The sequence below is a fragment of the Lepus europaeus genome, chromosome 22, assembly GCF_033115175.1.
Source record: "Lepus europaeus isolate LE1 chromosome 22, mLepTim1.pri, whole genome shotgun sequence".
In the NCBI taxonomy this organism is placed as follows: Eukaryota; Metazoa; Chordata; class Mammalia; order Lagomorpha; family Leporidae; genus Lepus; species Lepus europaeus.
In genome coordinates, this window is record NC_084848.1 from 42,215,654 (window position 1) to 42,235,834 (window position 20,181).

Here is a 20,181-nt window from a genome sequence, read left to right on the forward strand (position 1 = left end):
GTGGGGAAGAGGACCATCAGTACACACAGGTTGGGAGTAGAGCCATTGGTGGTAGAGTAGAGTTTATGATTACAAAGGAATGAGGCCCAAGTGTGCTAGACAGGGTCTAGAACTAAGGACAGAGTCATTATTAGAGGAGCTAAGAAAGGTGCTGTCTAAGCTACAATTAAGTTTTCTGATTTAGAGGCAAATAGAACCTGATAGAAGGGGTTTGATAATAATCTGGTGGGCTTTAGGCCTTGTAAATTCAGAGGCCCCGACCTATCTATCTCTTCACATGGGGTATATCCTAAGGGAGTTGTGAACCTCCTAGGGGAAGGCACTCTGTTGACTTTCATTACTTGGCTGGCCTGGGAGGAGAGCTGGCCAGGTAAAGGCAGGGGGCATCTCTAACAAGAAATTTGCAGTTCTGCCTGCAATGTTGCTGACCCTACTTGACCATACCCTCAGCTGCAGTGGTCACTTTGGAAGTTGGGCTGAGTGAAGGGCTTTTCAGCTTAGAGCCAATAAGATCTGTGGCTCTGACCTGGGCATCCTTCGACTCCAGGGCAGGTCCATTTCCAGTGATCCAACTCTTGGCAGAGCTGCCAGGGCTCTTCACAAGTTGACTTCTGCTGAATTCCAGGCTTACCACTTTGAAAGCCACTGCAGTGGACTGGCCTGTTGGGTCTCCTTGAGGGCAGATCGCTGTACAGATCAGCCATGAATAGGCCTGCCACCCATTGCTTCTGATGCCGAGCTTCCTTTTCCTCCTGGTTTGTGTTAAAGCAGACCAGAGGATGCAAGTCAAGTGAGTGCCCAAGTCCCATCTCTAATCTTCAGTGGCCTGAACTACAAGTCTATAGTCACAGGCATGTTCTGTAGTAGTTTTTCTAAGGTAGACAATGCCCATGAGGAAAATTCTATTCTCACTTTAAAACTTTCTTTCCCTTTGATCTGAAAGGGAGGTTTTTTCTACTTACTGTTTACTTCACTGATGGCGAAGTGAATCTAGCTATGAGATTATTATTAAAGTTCTTATTTTGGCTATGCTATTACAGAAAAATGTTAGCCATCTCTTTTATAAGGTCTAAAGATTAAATTGTGCGTCCTACAGATTCCTTCATAATAGAATTAGTTTCCTACCTTGAAGAGAATAGAGGAATGAAAGAACAAGTTGGGCTTAGAATAGAGAAATGAGGGAGCAAGTCCTAGATCGCTTGCTGACAATAGCAATATCACATGAATACTTAGCAAACAGTTTCAACCATTAGATCACAACTTAAGAAAACATTTACCAGAAGGTCCAGTGCCTTCTATAAATTTTAAGAATCATGTATTTGAAAACACCTCTTAAATATCTAACATGGTGTAGTTTGTTTAACCAGTAAACTTAAGCACAACCATATAAAATGTTTTTAGTTTCTTTCTACCAATACGTTTAAAACATATTATGTAGAGATTCAGGTCACACAAATTAAAATGTATCTTTGATTGATTTTAGCAGCTTAAATTTATGGACAATCTTATCTATAAGCCATTTAAAATAAAACTCTTAATAAAATTTCCCCATGTGGACATACAATATGTACACACATATAACATAGCATAATAGACCAATATAGCAATTTTAATAATAGCTTTTAAAATCTTTAACTCTTTTTGTAGATTGTCAATTGATTTGAATTGCTTTTTGTTTTTAGTAACCTCAGTTAACCATACTTTCTCTCAATTGGTACTGTTGATACATTATTGGCTTCATCTCTTTACAGAGCCATCCCAAAGTACTGAATACAATAGAAGTGGCTGGAAAAAGTCCATAGGAACCTATAGGAGGACAGCTAAACACAGAACCAATAATGCTTTAGTTTTATGAGCAGCAAATCATATATAACTGTGGATGACAAAAGACTTTAAGTCACCATGTTTAAAATTATAAACTCATCAACCAACAAGAGGCACTTGCTGACTTCACAGTATTTTTGAAAGCACCTGTAGGATTTTACTATTATTTAACCCTTTAGGCCTCTGGGGCTTTCTCATTTATATAACTATCATGTCTAATAACACAAGATCATTAGACTTTTTAATTCTCAAACATTTGTATTAATAGCATTTTCCATTATAGAAACTTAAAGTTTGGTACCACATGACATCTTGGCAGTACTTCTAATATTTTGAATGCCTGTCAAGAATGCCAAGAAGGCTCAAAATCCAAAATATCTAGTTGAAATAAGATTCCTTAAAATCATGATATAATATAGACCAAATTTGATCATTGTTACAGGTGATTATTCAAATCTTTGAAAATAAGCACATATTGAAATAACCCATAGCTCTTAATAAAAATTCAGCTGTTTTTGAACAATTAGAATTTAACAGACATCAAGAGAACATAATAGATTACTTTAACACATTGCTTTAACAGAGCATCAGAGTTTAATTCTATGTCAAAGAGAAATTGAGCTTCCTGTGATCTTTTGCTGTGAGGTTTCCTTCCTTTACCTTCTTTCATATTGGTGACCATGTTTCTGTGTTTCTGCGTGGAACACATCTTTAAGCATCTTTTGCAGGGCAGGATGAGTGGCAACAAATTCTTTCAGTTTCTGTTTGCTATGAAAAGTCTTAATTTCACCTTCATTCACAAATGAGAGCTTTGCAGGATATAGTATTCTGGGCTGGCAGTTTTTCTCTCTTAGTACCTGGGCTATGTCTCGCCATTCCCTTCTAGCTTGTAGGGTTTCTGATGAGAAGTCTGCTGTGAGTCTAATTGGAGATCCTCTAAGAGTGATCTGACGTTTCTCTCTTGCACATTTTAGGATCTTTTCTTTATGTTTCACTGTGGTTTGTTTGATTACAACATGTCGTGGTGAGGATCTCTTTTGGTCATGTTTATTAGGGGTTCTACAAGCTTCCTGTACTAAGATGCATCTGTCCTTCTCCAAACCTGGGAAATTTTCTGCTAGTATGTCACTGAAAATGCCTTCTAATCCCTTCTCTCTCTCCATGCCTTCAGGAACTCCTAGAACCCGAATGTTGGTTTTTTTAATAGTATCCTGTAGATTCCCGACAATATTTTTTAGATTTCTAATTTCTTCTTTTCTTTGGTTTGCCTGTTTCGTTTCCTGTTCTCTGTCTTCTAAGTCTGATATTCTCTCTTCTGCTTCCCCCATTCTGTTTTTAAGGCTCTCTAATGTGTTTGTCATTTGATATATTGAATTCTTCATTTCATTATGATTTCTCATCACTATCACAGTTTCTTGTTCTACTAGTTGTTTCATTTCATTTTGATTCCTCCTTAATATTTCATTTTCACAAGAGAGATTTTCTATCTGGTCCATTAAGGATTTCTGTAGTTCAAGAATTTGTTTTTGAGAACTTCTTAATGTTCTTATCAATTTTTTGAGATCTGCTTCTTGCATTTCTTCTGTCTCATCATCTTCATAATCTTGAATTAGGGTGTCTTTTTTCATTTGGGGGCATCATAGTGTCTTCCTTGTTCTTGTTACCTTGGTTTTTGCGTTTGTTGTTTGGCATGTTGGAGATATTTGGTTTCTTCACTGTGGTGTTTTTTCTTGTTATACTATGGCTCTATATTAAGTGGACTGTCTGCTTTCGGTGGAGCCTTAGAGGCTTGAGATGAGTGTGGACTGAGAGCTGTGTTTGGTTCCTCAGGGTTGAGGGAGTGTCAAAGATGACACTCCCAGGTTAGGTGTGGTAAATCTCTCTTTCTTTCTTTTTTTGATTCAAAAGGGAAGTAATTCCACACAGCTGAACGTAATTGGAGGTAGTTAGGTAAATGCTATAGCCACAGGAGCCAGAGATTGGAAGCTCTCTCCCAAGGACCACACAGGGAATCTGTGCTGCCCTCAGTGTGGGCTCCAATTCTCCTGCAGTCTCCCACTGGGTTGCCAAGTTTGATGCTAATCTCCTGTTATTTCACCCCTCCCCCCAGAGTCAGGTTTTTCTGCTAGGCTCAGGGCCGGTGCAGACCTGAGGTCACCCTGCTTATGACGTATGTCCAAAATGGCGCCTGCTCTTTGTCTTGCTCACCTTTGAGGGGTGAGAGGAGAGAGAGAAACTCGTGTCCGTATCGGTCACTTTTTTTTTTCCCTCTCTCTCTTCTAGTTAGGTGAACTTTTCCCCACAGAGTTTCAAGCCTCATTCCCTCTAGTCTCCTCTTTCCGCTTGCCCGCTGGTGTCTCGGGCTATTTAGGTTCGGCTCACCTCGCGTTCCAGCGCTGGTGTGTTGAGTCTGCCGCTGGTGTCCCGAACTTGGGCTTCCATGCTCTCCACGCAGGTCCACTGTGAATCACCAGTTCTAGAAGAGTTTCCTCTGCTGTTTCTTCCCCTACTATTCCTTGACCCTGCAGTATCTCCACTTTTATTAACCAGTCTTTCTCCCAGACTAACAGTGTGCTCCCTTCCTATTCCGCCATCTTGCCGCTCCCCCCCCCCCCCCAACTTATATTTCATCACGAATCCAAAACCAATCCCTGGAGCAAGGACAGTATATTCAATAAATGATGCTTGGAAAATTGTATTTCCACATTCAGAAGCATGAAGCAAGACCCCTACATTTCACCTTACACAAAAATTCACTCAACTAAATCTATGATCCGACACCATCAAATTATTAGAGAACATTCGAGAAACCCTACAAGATATAGGCACAGGCAAAGACTTTTTGGAAAAGACCCCAGAAACACAGGCAGTCAAAGCCTAAATTAACATTTGGGATTGCATCAAATCGAGATGTTTCTGTACTGCAAAAGAAACAGGAAAGTGAAGAGGCTACCGACAGAATAGGAGAAAATATTTGCAAACTATGCAACAGATACAGGGTTAATAACCAGAATCTATAAAGAAATCTAGAAACTCCGCAACATCAAAACAAAACTTAAGAGATGGGCCAAGGACCTAAATAGACATTTTTCAAAAGAGGAAATCCAAATGGCCAACAGACACATGAAAAATGTTCAGGATCACTAGGCATCAGGGCATGCAAATCAATACCACAATGAGATTTGAACTCACCCCGATTAGAATGGCTCACATTCAGAAATCTACACAACAGATGCTGGCGAGGATGTGGGGAAAAAGGGACACTAACCCACTGTTGGTGGGAATGCGAACTGGTAAAGCTACTATGGAAGTCATTCTGGAGATTCCTCAGAAACCTGAATATAACCTTACCATTCAACCCAACCATCCCACTCATTGGAATTTACACAAAGGAAATTAAATTGGCAAACAAAACAGCTGTCTGCACATTAATGTTTATTGCAGCTCAATTCACAATAGCTAAGACCTGGAACCAACCCAAATGCCCATCAACAGTAGACTGGATAAAGAAATTATGGGACATGTACTCTATAGAATACTATACAGCAGTAAGAAACAATGAAATCCGGTCATTTGCAACAAGATGGAGAAATCAGAACACATCATGCTGATTGAAATAAGCCATCCCAGAGGGACAAATATCATATGTTCTCCCTGATTGGTGACAACTAACCGAGCATCAAATAGGAAACCTGTTGAAGTGGAATGGACATTATGAGAAACAATATCTTGATCAGCCCTTGTCCTGACTGTTGATGTACAATTTAATACTTTATCCCTTTTAGTATTTTTGTTTGTTCTACTTAATACCATTGGTTGAAATCTGTAATTAACACACAATTATTCTTAAGTGTTTAAATTTTAACTGAAAAGTGATCCCTGTTAGATATAAGAGTGGGAATATGAGAAGGCAGGGATGTACAGTTTGGGACATGCTCAAGCTCACTTGCCCCAAGTGGTGGAGTTAGAAATGTGCCAGGGGATTCCAATACAATCCCATCAAGGTTGCATGTACCAATGCCACCTCACTAGTCCAAGTGATCAATTTCTTGTCACAATAGACCATAATGATAGGTCTAAGTGTCAAAGGGATCACATAAACAATACTAGCGTCTGATAATACTAACTGATAGAATAAAAAAGGGAGAGAAAGATCCAACATGGGAAGCGGGATACACAGCATAACTCATATAATGGCAGTTGTCCTAAACCGCACTCTGGCCTCAGAATCAGCCCTTAAGGCATTCGGATCTGGCTGAAGAGCCCATGAGAGTATTTTAGGCATGGAAAGCCAAGACACTCTGGGAAAAAACAAGAAGACCTAAATGAAAGATCTCTGCGAGTGAGATCCCAGTGGAAAGAATGGACCATCAGAGAAGGAGGTGCCTTTCTCTGAAGGGAGGAGAGAATTTCCACTTTGACTATGACCCTGTCGGAATAAGATCAAAGTCAGCGAGCACAGAGGGCTTCCATGGCCTTGGCAACTCATGACTAGAGCCTGGGAAGATTGCTGATGCCTTAAACAAGAGTGCCAATTTGTTAAGTCAACAACAGGAGTCACTGTGAACTTACTCCCCATGTAGGATCTCTGTCCTTGATGTGTAGTTTAATGTGAATTAATGATATGACTAGTGCTCAAAGAGTATTTGGCACTTTGTGTTCTGTGTGGGGGCAAACTGATGAAATCTTTACTTAATATATACTAAATTGATCTTCTGTATATAAACATAATTGAAAATGAATCTTGATGTGAATGGAATGGGAGAGGGAGTGGGAGATGGGAGGGTTGCAGGTGGAGGGAGTTATGGGGGGGAAAATGCCACTGTAATCCAGAAACTGTACTTTGAAAATTTACATCTACTAAATAAAAGTTAAAAAAAGAAACTTAATCCCTGTTAAAAATAAGAGTGGGAATAAGAGAGGGAGGAGCTGTACAGTTTGACACACATTCCCATGGACTTATTGCTAAGGGTAAAGCTAAAGCTTGCCATAGAACTCCAAATCCTATTACTAGGTGGTACTAATGCATTTTATGTGTTAAGATGATCGTATTTTGTGTGTAATCGATCATAGATAGGATTAAATGTCAAAGGGATCACATAAATAAGACCAAGTGTCTGGTAATAACAATAGATGGAATTAAAGAGAAGGTAAATGTTCCAACCTGGGAAGCAGTCCACACAGCAGACTCATAGAATGACAGATTCCCTGAACAGCCCTGTGACCTCAGCATCAGCCCTGAAGGCATTCCGATCTGGCTGAAAAGCCCATGAGAGCATTTCATGCATGGAAAGCCAAGACACTGTGGCAAAAAACATTCTATATGAAGAATCTCTATGAGTGAGGCTCTTGTGGAAAGAAGGGGCCATCAAAGAAGAAGGTACTTTTCTCTGAAGGGAGGAGAGAACTTCTACTTTTCTTACAGCTTTGTCTAAATACTGACAGGGTTTGTGGACTCAAAAGACTTCCATAGTCTTGGCAGCTGATGGCAAGAGCCTCGGGTGATCACCGATGTCCTAAATAATAGTGTTAATTGTTAAATAACATCAGTAGTCACTGTGCATTTACTCTCCATGTCAAACCTCTGTCCTTAATGTGTTGTACTATGAGAATTAACTGTAAAACTAGTATTCAAACAGTACTTTATACTTTGTGTTTGTGTGTGTGTGGGTGCAAAGTGTTGAGATCATTATTTATTATAGAGTAGCTCTTTTGTATATAAAGTTAATTGAAAATGAATCCTAATGAAGGGATGAGAGAGGGAGTAGGAGGTGGGACAGGAGTGGGAGTTGATGGACAGATTTTGGGTGGGGGAGAAGAACAACTATATTTCTAAAGCTGTACCTAAGAAAATTATATTTATTAAATAAAATCTTAGAAAAAGGATTTAGCTTCAGGAGCATGGATGGGAACCTCTTCAAGAGAAGATAACAAAGCTCCTTAATTATCTGAGTTTACTCACTTCACTGAATAAACTCACTTCTAGCCTTGAAACATCCATACATAAGCAGGTGCTATGAAGCAGGAGGCAGTAAATGTCATAACAAAATTACCAACTGATTATGAGAATTTGGCTTCATGTGCAATAGATATGCATAGGATTTTAGTCTCATGACCCACTAAGGTTTACTTAGTGACTGAAGTCTATATCTGTCAGAGAAATACTATAGTGTATTAATTTATAGATACTTGATTCCAAAACTGGTAGAACTTACATCATCAAATTCCTAACCCACCATCCAGACACACTCATCAAGCCAAAGCAGTGTGAAAAAGTGGAAATGACTGAACAGCACAAACAAGAGCAAGAAGCAGAAAAAGTATGGCCTGGGCAGCTCCCAAAATGATATTCTCTTTCACCCATAGTTTCTTTCTTCAGGGCTTCTCCCTATCCAGATCCTATCTTCCAAGGCCTCTGAAGTCCTGAATCCAGTGCTCCAATGGCAAACCACTTCATAACTGGAGAATAGGAAAGAGAAGAAAGGGAAAAGTAAAGTGGTTGTGGTATCTGCTATAGGTAAAATATACTGCTTTCCTTTTTTCATGTGTCTACTGATGTGGAACTGATCCTTTTGTATCGCCTGAACTCTCCCTGCTGTATATCTGCTGTTACATTTTTTTATTTAAATTTTTTTTTCACCTGAGGGAGAGACAGAGATAGATCTTCCATCCACTGGCTCACTTCCCAAATAACTGCAATAGCCAGAGCTGGTCTGGTCTGACACCAGGAGTGAGGAGCCTCTTCTGGGTCTCCCACATGGCTTCAGGGTTCAGGTGCTTGGGCCATCCTCTGATACTTTCCTAGGCACATCAACAGGGAGCTGGATGGAAATCGGGACAGCAAGTTCATGAACTGGCTCCAGTTTGGGATGCTGACACCATATGTGGTGGCTTCACATGCTACAGCACAGTACTGTCCCCCAATATGTTACTTTTCTAAAGACAGACGCCAGAAAAATCAATCACAAGAAATGAGCCCAATGTCTGATAGTCAGCCACCGTTGGTTGATACATAGTCCACAGTGCCAGCACCAGTTTGAGTCCTGACTACCTCACTTCTGATCCAGCTCCCTTCTCATGTACCTGGGATGGCAGTGGAGTTTGGCACAAATGTTTGAGCTCCTAGCACCCATGTGGGAGACTGTAACTGGCTCCTGGCTTCGACATGGCCCAATCACAGCTATTATGGCCTTTTGTGGAGTGAACTAGTGGATGAACATCTCTCTCTCTCTCTCTCTCTCTCTCTCTCTCTCTCTGCATTTCAAATACATACTTCTTTTTAAAAAGAAACAATTAGGCCAGCGCCATGGCTCACTAGGCTAATCCTCCGCCTTGGGGTGCCGGCACACCGGGTACTAGTCCTGGTCGGGGCACTGATCCTGTCCCAGTTGCCCCTCTTCCAGGCCAGCTCTCTGCTGTGGCCAGGGAGTGCAGTGGAGGATGGCCCAAGTGTTTGGGCCCTGCACCCCGTGGGAGACCAGGAGAAGCACCTGGCTCCTGCCATTGGATCAGCGCGGTGCGCCGGCCGCAGCACACCTACCGCGGCGGCCATTGAAGGGTGAACCAACGGCAAAAAGGAAGACCTTTCTCTCTGTCTCTCACTGTCCACTCTGCCTGTCAAAAAAAAAACAATTAAAATTGTATTTAAGAATAAATATAGATCAGGATTTTCAATCAAGAAAACATCACTCCATAAATCAATAAAAAACTTTAAGACAACTGTATCTAGAAGGACACTGTGGACTATTTCAATTCCAATGTTAAACTGAATTCATCACAATCCAGATACAGTGAAAGGAAATGAACTTGAATGGGGGAAAGAATATACTGAACATAGGTGGTACAGAAAAAATGTGCACTTTAAGGTAGACAGGAAAGCTTAGACACCTTCCCTGAGTTAATAAACTCTCAGTAAAAATAGTAACCCACAATGCTAACACTTGCCTACAACTTGGGTACTAACTGATGTTATAAAATGGTGACAGTAATAAAGTCAAATAAAAATAATTGAAAAGTGATGCTCATAGCACTGGATAAATTGTGATTAGGAAAACACTGAGCAGTTTGGTAGGAATAATTACTAAGTGGCAACTAAGCAAAGAGATTTAGTGAAAATAGTCTTTTAAATCATATTTTAAAAATGATTGCATATCACAGGAAGTTAAGATAATGTAACCCAACAGAAGAACCCTGACATAAAGATTTCCTCATGTAAAATATGGCAGATGTCTTAAACAGCACTCTGGCCTCAGAATTAGCCCTTAAGGCATTTGTATCTGGCTGAAGAGCCCATGAGAGTATTTTAGGCATGGAAAGCCAAGACACTCTGGAAAAATAAAAAGACCTAAATCAAAGATCTCTGCAAGTGAGATCCCAGTGGAAAGAATGGGCCATCAAAGAAGGAGGTACCTTTCTCTGAAGGGAGGAGAGAACTTCCACTTTGACTATGACCTTGTCTAAATAAGATCAGAGTCGGCGAACACAAAAGGCTTCCATAGCCTTGGCAACTCATGACCAGAGCCTAGGGAGATTATTGGCACCATAAACAAGAGTGTCACATTGTTAAATCAACAACAGGAGTCACTGTGCACTTACTCCTCATGTAGGATCTCTGTCCTTAATGTGTTGTACAATGTGAATTAATGCTATAACTAGTACTCAAACAGTACTTTACACTGTGTTTCTTTGTGGGTGCAAACGGTTGAAATCTTTACTTAATATATACTAAATTGATCTTCTGTATATAAAGATAATTGAAAATGAGTCTTGATGTGAATGGACTGGGAGATGGAGCGGGAGATGGGAGGGTTGCGGGAGGGAGGGAAGTTATAGGGGGGAAGCCATTGTAATCCATAAACTGTACTTTGGAAATTTATATTTACTAAATAAAAGTTAAAAAACATAATGCTATTGAAAATGTAAACAGTAGTGATAAATTTGGAGATCCCTAAAAACTTCCAAATAGCAAAAAACTGTGTGATTCTGATAGCATGAAGCAGTACATTGATGTTAGACCATTCAGAGATACTATGTACAGGAAAGATTCCAAGATAACTTAGAAAATTTCCATGGGACTGATAAACCTACAATGAAAAAGCCACATATTCATAATGCAAGTACCAGTATACCTAAGAAACTGAAATTATATATAAGTGATAGCATTAAATTCAAAGGCAAAAGAAAAAAAAAGGAATTTAAATGCTATGACAAAAATGATATGGTGGCAACTGTAAGTGGATAGAGTAATTTTGTAAAAAAAAAAAAAAAGAAAAAAAACGCAATTAATGCCAAGAAAACGTGACAAATTTTTAGTGAACAATTAATTATTCCTTATTATTACATGTAAAAACCACATGAAACTTTCAGAAACTAAAATCTAGAAAATTTCCTTTCCCTAGTGATTTTAAAGGAACACCAGCATCAAGAAAATCCATAAAATCAATAAAGACTTGAAAACATCCTTGAAAGAGGAAAAGAGAATGCTGGTCTCAGATGGATATGGGATGTCTTGAAGATAAACATTTCTTAGGTTCCTTACAAAATTTTGAGAGAACTGACAACAAAATACTAAGCCAACATACATGCCCACATGTTCACGGTGCTAGCACTGGTACATACTGTGATTAGATAATATAATTGGACAATAGTCATAAATTCAAATACAAAGTACAAGTTAAAAACTTTTCTCTATTAGGGTACAAATATATTGTGATAACAATCACTAGAAAACTTTTTATGGGAGTGAAACTACAATAAGTACAAATAAGATCATTTCATAAAAATAGTCCATTGAATTCTTTAAAATGCAAAAAAGGAAGAATAAACGGAAATAAAGCAAACATTTTGAAAATTACCAGATAAACATTGATGGAAATATATTTGTATCTAAATCTTTGAAAATTAAAATTAAAATTTTATAGTCCTCCAGAATTCCAGAAAAGCTAAAAAAAATCCTCTGGGAACTGAGAAAGATTGGGTTAAGGTGGGCTCAGAATTTGGGGCATGAAATAGTTGCAGAGAGAATTCAAAAAATTTCCATCATGATGATGTCATAAGAAGAAGCCACTCAAATGGGATATTGATGATATAAACAGATCACACAGTGAATAAAGACAACAATTAAAAAGTGTGCATTTTACACATGAATTATGTTTTGATGATTGTAATTAGAATATAGGATAAATAATAGAGTGATCAATAGACATAAAGGAATTTGGTGAACAATAATCCAGTAAATATTTTACCATGAGAAAAATTTTAAAATCAAGGATGGAAAATCAGGGAATATTTTTGGTGCCTTAATTCTTTAATTATTCTATCATTTTCAACTTTTGGTTTATTTCCATTGGAAGTATCAAGTGAATATCCTTGTGTATATATGTCTCTTCATAATCCTGATAATTTTATTTTCATTCTTTTTCTAAAATTTTATTTATGTTATACAATTCTCATGTATTTTATATATAGTGATTTAGAAACACTGTGATATTTCTACCCTACCCTCCCTTTCATCCATGTTCCAACCTTTCATCCTCCTCCCTCTCCCACTACCACTGTTAAATTTTACAAAGATCTACTTTCAGTTTAATTAATGTTTGTAAAGTTAGCCCCAAATTAAGTAAAAGAGTTAAATAAACAGTATAAGGAAAATGGAAAAAATAATAATTTTCATCAAATTGATGAAACCACAATGAAAAATAAACCAGGATGAGCTACAGTTTTCTGTACTAGGATCAGCATACACTATATCATGATGTATACATGTCACAGAAATAAAAGATGAGGATTAAGGGTAATGTGCATATTAGGATATAACCCATAATCTGATTATAGGAAGTGACAGCAATAATGTAGGAGCAATAGCATAACAAGCATATACAACAGGATTGGGTCAACCAACATGTATTAAATTTGCATTAAACTTGAGAAATAAAAGAAGAAATCAACAATGATGAGTAAGGAAATTATGCCATTTATAACAAAAAAAAAACCCTTAAATGAAAGATACTGGCATCTACAGTTATATTTATGCACAAAAACTACCAAAGTTAAAAGTATATTACCTAAAAAGGGAGAATGAGAATAAGAGCCAAAGTCTTTCTGATGAACTATATACATAAAAATGGCCAACAAAATTAATAAAATTTTGAGTATGCTTATGATCTTCCAATATAAAATCCAAGTAACATATGGATAAGTTTAGTTCTAGGATGAGCTTTCATTAGACCACTAATCATTTACACAGGTGATAAGGATACATTCAAAGACAAAACCAGATACACAAAGAGGTGTATTGGTTAGAATAAAATTTATATCATATTCTCAAAATTAGTAACATTCAATTGAGAAAAATCAATATTAATGTGACAAGCATATTAAAGAGATTTTTGTGAAAAATAGCCCATATATATAGTTTATTTATTTTTATATTTGTATATAGAACAAAACTTTAGAAATGTATACATAACTATAAAATCTATTAACTAAAAAATACAATTTAGAGTTCCATAATAATATAGCTATTGGTCATTACAAGAATGGGGAGCAAGCCACCAGCTGTAGCTCATAGTTTCTGTCTCTCCCTCTCTACCAACCTCTAAAATTAGATGAATATATACAATCTTGAGGTCAAAACCACATCAAGATCCTGACACTTACCCACATAATTGTCAGAAAATGTGCCAATATCTAGACACACAGTGCAAAATTTGAATAATCAAAAAACTGAATAATCAATGATTTAGAATTCTATAAAAATCCAGAAGTTATATATATATATGTATATATAAATATATATATGCAAATATTATATGTAGCTAATTATTTTTTCATGTATATGCATATATTACCTTGAGAAGAGAGAATGATTATGCTTGGCTAAGATGGCTCTGAGACACTGTACACCTGAATGTTTCCAAGACAACTTATAGAATGTTGGGTGTGATGGTGACCTCACAATAAAAATTTAAATCATCATAGACAATGGTCACAGGGCTGGGATTAGCCTAGACAAGAATATTTGTGAAAAAGAGTGAGTTCAATGAATTCAAGGTTCAAAAAAATTTATTTAAATTTCCAAAGTAAATGGTTAATTTCAAGTTACATGTGTATATATAAGGCTAAAAATGAACTCCCCAGCTAATGAGACTGATGGAACAGCCCTAGTTTGTTCTCAGGTACTGTGAATATAAAATTTGTTTGGACAACTACCAGAAATTTGAGAGTTGATGGCCTAACAATGATAAAGCAAATCATGGTAGCCTGAAGTTTCCTGCACTAGAACTGGCACCAATTAGATTATTGACTGTTTACTCAGGCTACAGTAAACAAAATCAAATACAACATGAGAAGTAGAGAAATGGGACAATTTTATATGTGTGGTATATTGACTATTGGATATACCAAAGGCAAATTTGGTAGAAGCAGAAATAAGGCCCAAAGGGGATGTAACAGACATAGATAAAAACAGACCTAAATAAACATTTAAGCCACAGGAAATTTGTACTTTCTTAAATCAAGTAAATTGTATGCCATTGAATTCAATAATCTTAGAGCTAAGATAACAGTGTCTCAACCTAATGCATGGAATATTTAAAGTGAATGGCCAATTTTGAGTATCTAAAAATAAAGAAGCTAGAAAACACATGTATACTTGAAAGTGAAACAATGTAATATCCAAAACTGATTTTATAGAACATGAAGATGGAGGTTACTAATACAACCTGAACAATTTTGAGTAAATCCATGGCATTATTAGGTAAATGCCCAAAAGAATGGCCATATATTGGCAGTGCTAAGATTAGATTTCATGTGGATATTGATATACACAAAGTAATAAATTAATATGAAAATAAAAATACAAATCTGATGCACATGGCAAGGGAAAATTTGCTTTGCCTTAAGTAACAATGAGTATTATAGTGTTTGACATAATTTAAAGACAAACATATGGATGGGTATTTCCATAAAAGGGTCCAGAATAAACTGGAGAAATTGTAGAATGGCAGGGACATGTATTTTGGAATATTTCCGAAATCAGAAAATAATTTACAGCTCCAGCAACATCCAGAAAGATGTAGTATCCCATGCTGATGACCATGATGGTACTGGCCCCATAAGGTGCTGAAATCCTGTACTCATGACAGTTTCTAGGACAATTTCCAGCATTTAAGTTGAGTTTATAACCACAGAATCATAAACCAAACCCTGGCACCTACTGTTTCCCTGTGTCAGTATTGTCATAATTCGGGTCATTAATTACACATTCAGGTGGCAGTGGTAAATTCTAAGACAAAATAAAGAGATATACACTCTATATAAGACAGTTCATTATGATTATATGTTGTACAGTTTAGTACTTTGGTAGAAAAAGAGTCAAAATCATATAGAGATGGCATAGAGGAATATAAAACTTAAAATTACATTAAAATAATAGAAATGTCAGGAACTTAAATTAGAAAAGACCATGCTGACTAATATATTAACTTTTAGTGGGCATACAAGTACCTTGATCAATAAATATTTAGGGTCCAATTTTGATTTTTGAGTACTAAAAAATAACAAATTGTAAACAGGATACATTAACTTGAACATCTGAAAGAGTCTGCTGTAGTGACACAATGTTGTACAATCATGTACATGGAAGGAGTGAGACAACTTAGAGAAATGTGAGCTACTTGATGACTTCAAAAAGAGAATCCTGACTAGAATGAGCAAATGCTTTCAGGGCTATGATTAACATGTATTTTGATATTGAGTAGTAGGGAATAATTTTGTAGAAGTCGTAGGGAATGATGCATTTTTGACAAAATAGTATACAGGGATTTTGTGGAAAAGAAACATATATATATATATATATATATATATATACATATATATATGTATAAAGTTATAAAAGAAAATAAATTTAACAGAACTTAAAACAAGAATATTTCAACTATTTTAACAAAATATATTTGAAATATAACACTGATATGAAGAAATGACTTTGTAAATATTTCCAAAATCAAGTGAAAGTGTGTAGTTCCAAAAGAGTCCATGAAATTTAACAAAACATCTGTCCTGCAAAGGAGAATGATGACACTGATGGAAAATGATTCAATGCAATGTTGTGCATGAACATTGTCTGAAAACTGGAAAAATTTAGATAAAGTTGATTACATTACAAAGATAAATTAACCCAAGATTGCCACAGGTAACTTGTTCTATCACTGACATAAGTTACACTATTAATGAAAAAATAAAGGCAATAATAATGAATTCAAAAATAGAAATGGAATAAAGTATGTATTCAGTGACATAAATTGATGATCATGTTCAACTGAAGTGTAATTTTAAAAATAAATTATTCAGATATGGCATGGTACATTACATTTTAACTATTGTGACTAGAAACTTGTAATTTGTATTTATAGAATTTTAAGCAGACATAGGGGAAAATTTTTTTAAAATAGGCCTAATATTATATTTACAAAAGAGTACATAATTAAAGGAATATAATGCAGATCAAATTTTTTAAAGATTTATTTTATTTATTTGAAAGAATTCCAGAGAGAGAGAGAGAGAGAGAGAGAGAGATAGAGAGAGGACTTCCATCTGCCAGTTCACTCCCTGAATGGCCGCTATGGCAAAGGCTGCTAGAATCTGATTCCAGGAGGCAGGAACTTCTACCAGGACTCCCACATGGGTGCTGAGGCCCAAGCATTTGGGCCAACCTCTTCTTTTCCCAAGCACATTAGCAGGGAGCTGGTTCAGAAGTGGAGCAGCCAGGACTTGAACTGGCACCCATATAGGATACCACAGCTGCAGGCTGGGGCTTTCACCTGCCACACCACAGCATGGGCCCCTAGACCAATGCATGTTACTTAGCATAATAATTCTGAAACAAAGATAAAAGTGTGTTAATCTAGCATGTGGAAATTTTGAAGATCAACATTGAATTATGTGTACCATTGAATCTATAAAATGTTCTAAAGCATGTGTATTCTTGGAAGGGTGAATGGTCCACTATTTCAATACAGTTCTCAGGAAATGTGCAAATGAATGTTCTGAGCTGACGTATGGAATTTTGTTTGAAATGATGAACTCACAATGAAAATGGCAAGAAAATTTCAAGAGTGAAAGTCTGACGTTAGCTCTTCAAGGAAGATGGATGAGAAATATAGATGAAAATGATGAAATGGGACATGAAATAAGACTTAGATGCACATAGTATGCTAAAATAATTCAAAATGTCTGTGAACAGAACTGAGTCATTCTTTAGGCATGATAACAAAGTAGCAAACACATATACAGGAAGTGGATGAAGATATCAATTAAATTAACTCTTTTTTTTTTGACAGGCAGAGTGGACAGTGAGAGAGAGAGAGAGAGAGACAGAAAGGTCTTCCTTTTGCCGTTGCCTCACCCTCCAATGGCCGCCACGGTAGGCGCACTGCAGCCAGCGCACCGCGCTGATCTGATGGCAGGAGCCAGGTGCTTATCCTGGTCTCCCATGGGGTGCAGGGCCCAAGGACTTGGGCCATCCTCCACTGCACTCCCTGGCCACAGCAGAGAGCTGGCCTGGAAGAGGGGCAACCGGGACAAGATCGGTGCCCCGACAGGGACTAGAACCCGGTGTGCCGGCGCCGCAAGGCGGGGGATTAGTCTAGTGAGTGCCGGCCCAATTAAATTAACTCTTAAAGAATAAAAAGAAAATTGTCATATTTTAAAACAAGAAACCAACATGTCTCATAACAAATAGGCTAATCCTCCGCCTACAGCGCTGGCACACACCCAGGAGTGCAGTGGAGAATGGCCCAAGTCCTTGGGCCCTGCACCTGCAGGAGAAGCACCTGGCTCCTGCCTTCGGCCGCAGCAGCCATTGGGGGGGTGAACCAACGGAAAAGGAAGACCTTTCTCTCTCTCCCTCTCTCTCACTGTCCATTCTGCCTGTCAAAAAAAAAAAATTGCAACAACATAGCGTGGCAATGACATACAGCACTGCTACAGAGCACTGCTACGGAAGTGTAAATAATCTCGTTACATGCAAATCAAAATTGTCCCAAAATAGGTGTGATATTTTGCATTTTATTTTATTGTTGTGGTTAGAAAATAGAACTTTGGGAAAGAAGTTAAAGAATCCCAAGCAGATGTAATGGACATGATTGAAAATTATTTCCAAAATTTCACTTACAAAAATGTAAAATTTGGCTCGCACTGTGGCTTAACAGGCTAATCCTCTGCCTTGCGGCAACGTCACACCAGGTTCTAGTCCCGGTCGGGGCACTGGATTCTATCCCGGTTGCCCCTCTTCCAGGCCAGCTCTCTGCTAAGGCCCGGGAAGGCAGTGGAGGATGGCCCAAGTCCTTGGGCCCTGCACCCGCATGGGAGACCAGGAGAAGCACCTGGCTCCTGGCTTCGGATCAGCATGATGTGCCGGCCGCAGTGCGCCGGCCGCAGTGGCCATTGGAGGGTGAACCAATGGCAAAAAGGAAGACCTTTCTCTCTGTCTCTCTCTCTCTCTATCCACTCTGCCTTTCAAAAAAAAATGTAAAATTTGCAGGAATTTAATCTAGAAATGTATATGGTACTCAGGGAAATGATGTTAAATTGTATACCACTGTGTATTATTCAGTAATTTCAATTATTGTAGTTTTTTTTGTTTTTTTTTTTTTGTTTTGTTTTTTTTTTTTTTTTTTTTGAGCCCAACTCTGCTTTTGTTGCACAAGAGCCGCTCCATGGCGGACAGGAGCTCGGGCTTCAGCAGCCATGCGGGTGGGGCTCGGCCAGCAGCCCTGAGGTCCTCCAGCACAGCTGAGTCCCACAAGAAGGTCAGGAGGGCGGAGGGCACCTGGGGGGCAGAGCAAGCCTCACCCCGCTGCTGGAGGCAGCACGCGGCCCTGCTGTCTGATCTCCCGGGGCCCGGGGCCAGGCTGGGCACCCCTCCCCAGGGGCGCCCGGCTCACCAGCCCGCACTCCTTCAAGGCCAGGTTCTCCTCCTCCAGCAGCTCCTGCCCCCCAGGCCAGCAGCTCCAAGGGCAGCCAGCCGCTCTCCAAGGTCTCCGGATGAAGCTGTACAACACCCAGACGCTCGCGGGCACAGAAGGTCCCTGCGGGCAGGACGGTCAGGGCCGACTGGACAGCCCGCGCCCCGCCCCCGGCCCTCCCGGGGCACCCACGCCCCCCCACCCCCGGCCCCCGCAGCAGGCAGCCTTCCTGGAGGCGCACGCGCAGCAGCGGGAACCTGTACCTGCGCAGCGCCCTCTGCTGGTCCTCCTCGCGCCTGGCCTTAGCCCGCAGCACGCTCCGCCGCTCCACCACTCGGCCCTGAACCTCTGCTCCGGCTTCACCTGTTGAGGCCGAGGAAGACCGCGGGCAGCTTGACCTTGGAGGCCAGCGGCGTGGTCCGCAGGGCTCGGCGGCCAGCGGCTGCTCCTTGCGCCTGTGCAGGCTCTGCGGCTGGGCCAGCACCGCCTGGCTCAGCACCTAGAACTCTTCCGGGCTCTCCTGATCAGGACTGGAAGCAGGGCCTTCTGGAACCGATGGCCTCAAAACACCTGTGCGGCCCTCCAAGCAGTTGATGCGCTCCGGGAACAGCTTGTGCTGCAGCTTGGTCTTCGGTATTCTCCTCCTCGGGGTGCAGGTGGAGGTTGTCCAGGTACTTGGCAGTGGTGTCCACGCCCAGCTTCACCCGGTCACGGGCTTGGTTGAACGTGTGGATCTTCATGATGGACACAGCCACCGAGAGAATGGCCTCCTTGATGCCGGCCTCCCGCTGGTCCCTGCTCAGGGCGGCCCCGGGAGTGGGCAGGTGAAGCTCACGCCAGCACCGCCAGGTGAGCTGTGCCCTCCTCTCTGGCCTCAGGGACCGCGTTAGTGCCTTGTGCCTCGGGGCTCCCGCGGACAGTGGCCTGGGCTCGCAGCTCCTCCCTCACCTGGTTCCCCGTGGACTTGGGGCCCTGGGCCCGGGGCTGCTTCTGCTCCAGCCGCCGCCATCTGCGCCTCATTGTGGGTCCCCGGCGGGGCTGCCTCAGAGGCAGCTGGTTGGGTTTCTCCTTGGGGGCCTTCTCCCCCAGGGAGTCTGGGTTTCTGACCGGCCCCGCACTCTTGAATTTGATGTCTGCCTTGATCTCCTGGAAGAATTTCTTCATGTTGGCGGGGGCCCAGCGGGGGAGGGGACACGGCCCAGTCAGGGAGGTCTCAATTATTATATTTACAGGAAAAATATGGGCACAGAGAACTACATTTTGGACAATTTCAAAAATCTAACATAGTATAATTTTTCATTCTCTAAATATTCACGAAAGTAAATATAAATTTCCTGTCAATGAGTATGATGACCCTAGGGCCTAGAAGATTCTGAAGAGCTAGGAACAT

At 39.8% G+C, this 20,181-nt stretch overlaps 1 pseudogene; it reads right to left on the reverse strand.

The window, feature by feature from the left end:
* The window catches only part of LOC133751457 (UBX domain-containing protein 6-like), a 36,935-nt pseudogene extending 16,980 nt beyond the window's left edge, over positions 1-19,955 (reverse strand).
* Positions 19,956-20,181: the final 226 nt, after the last annotated feature.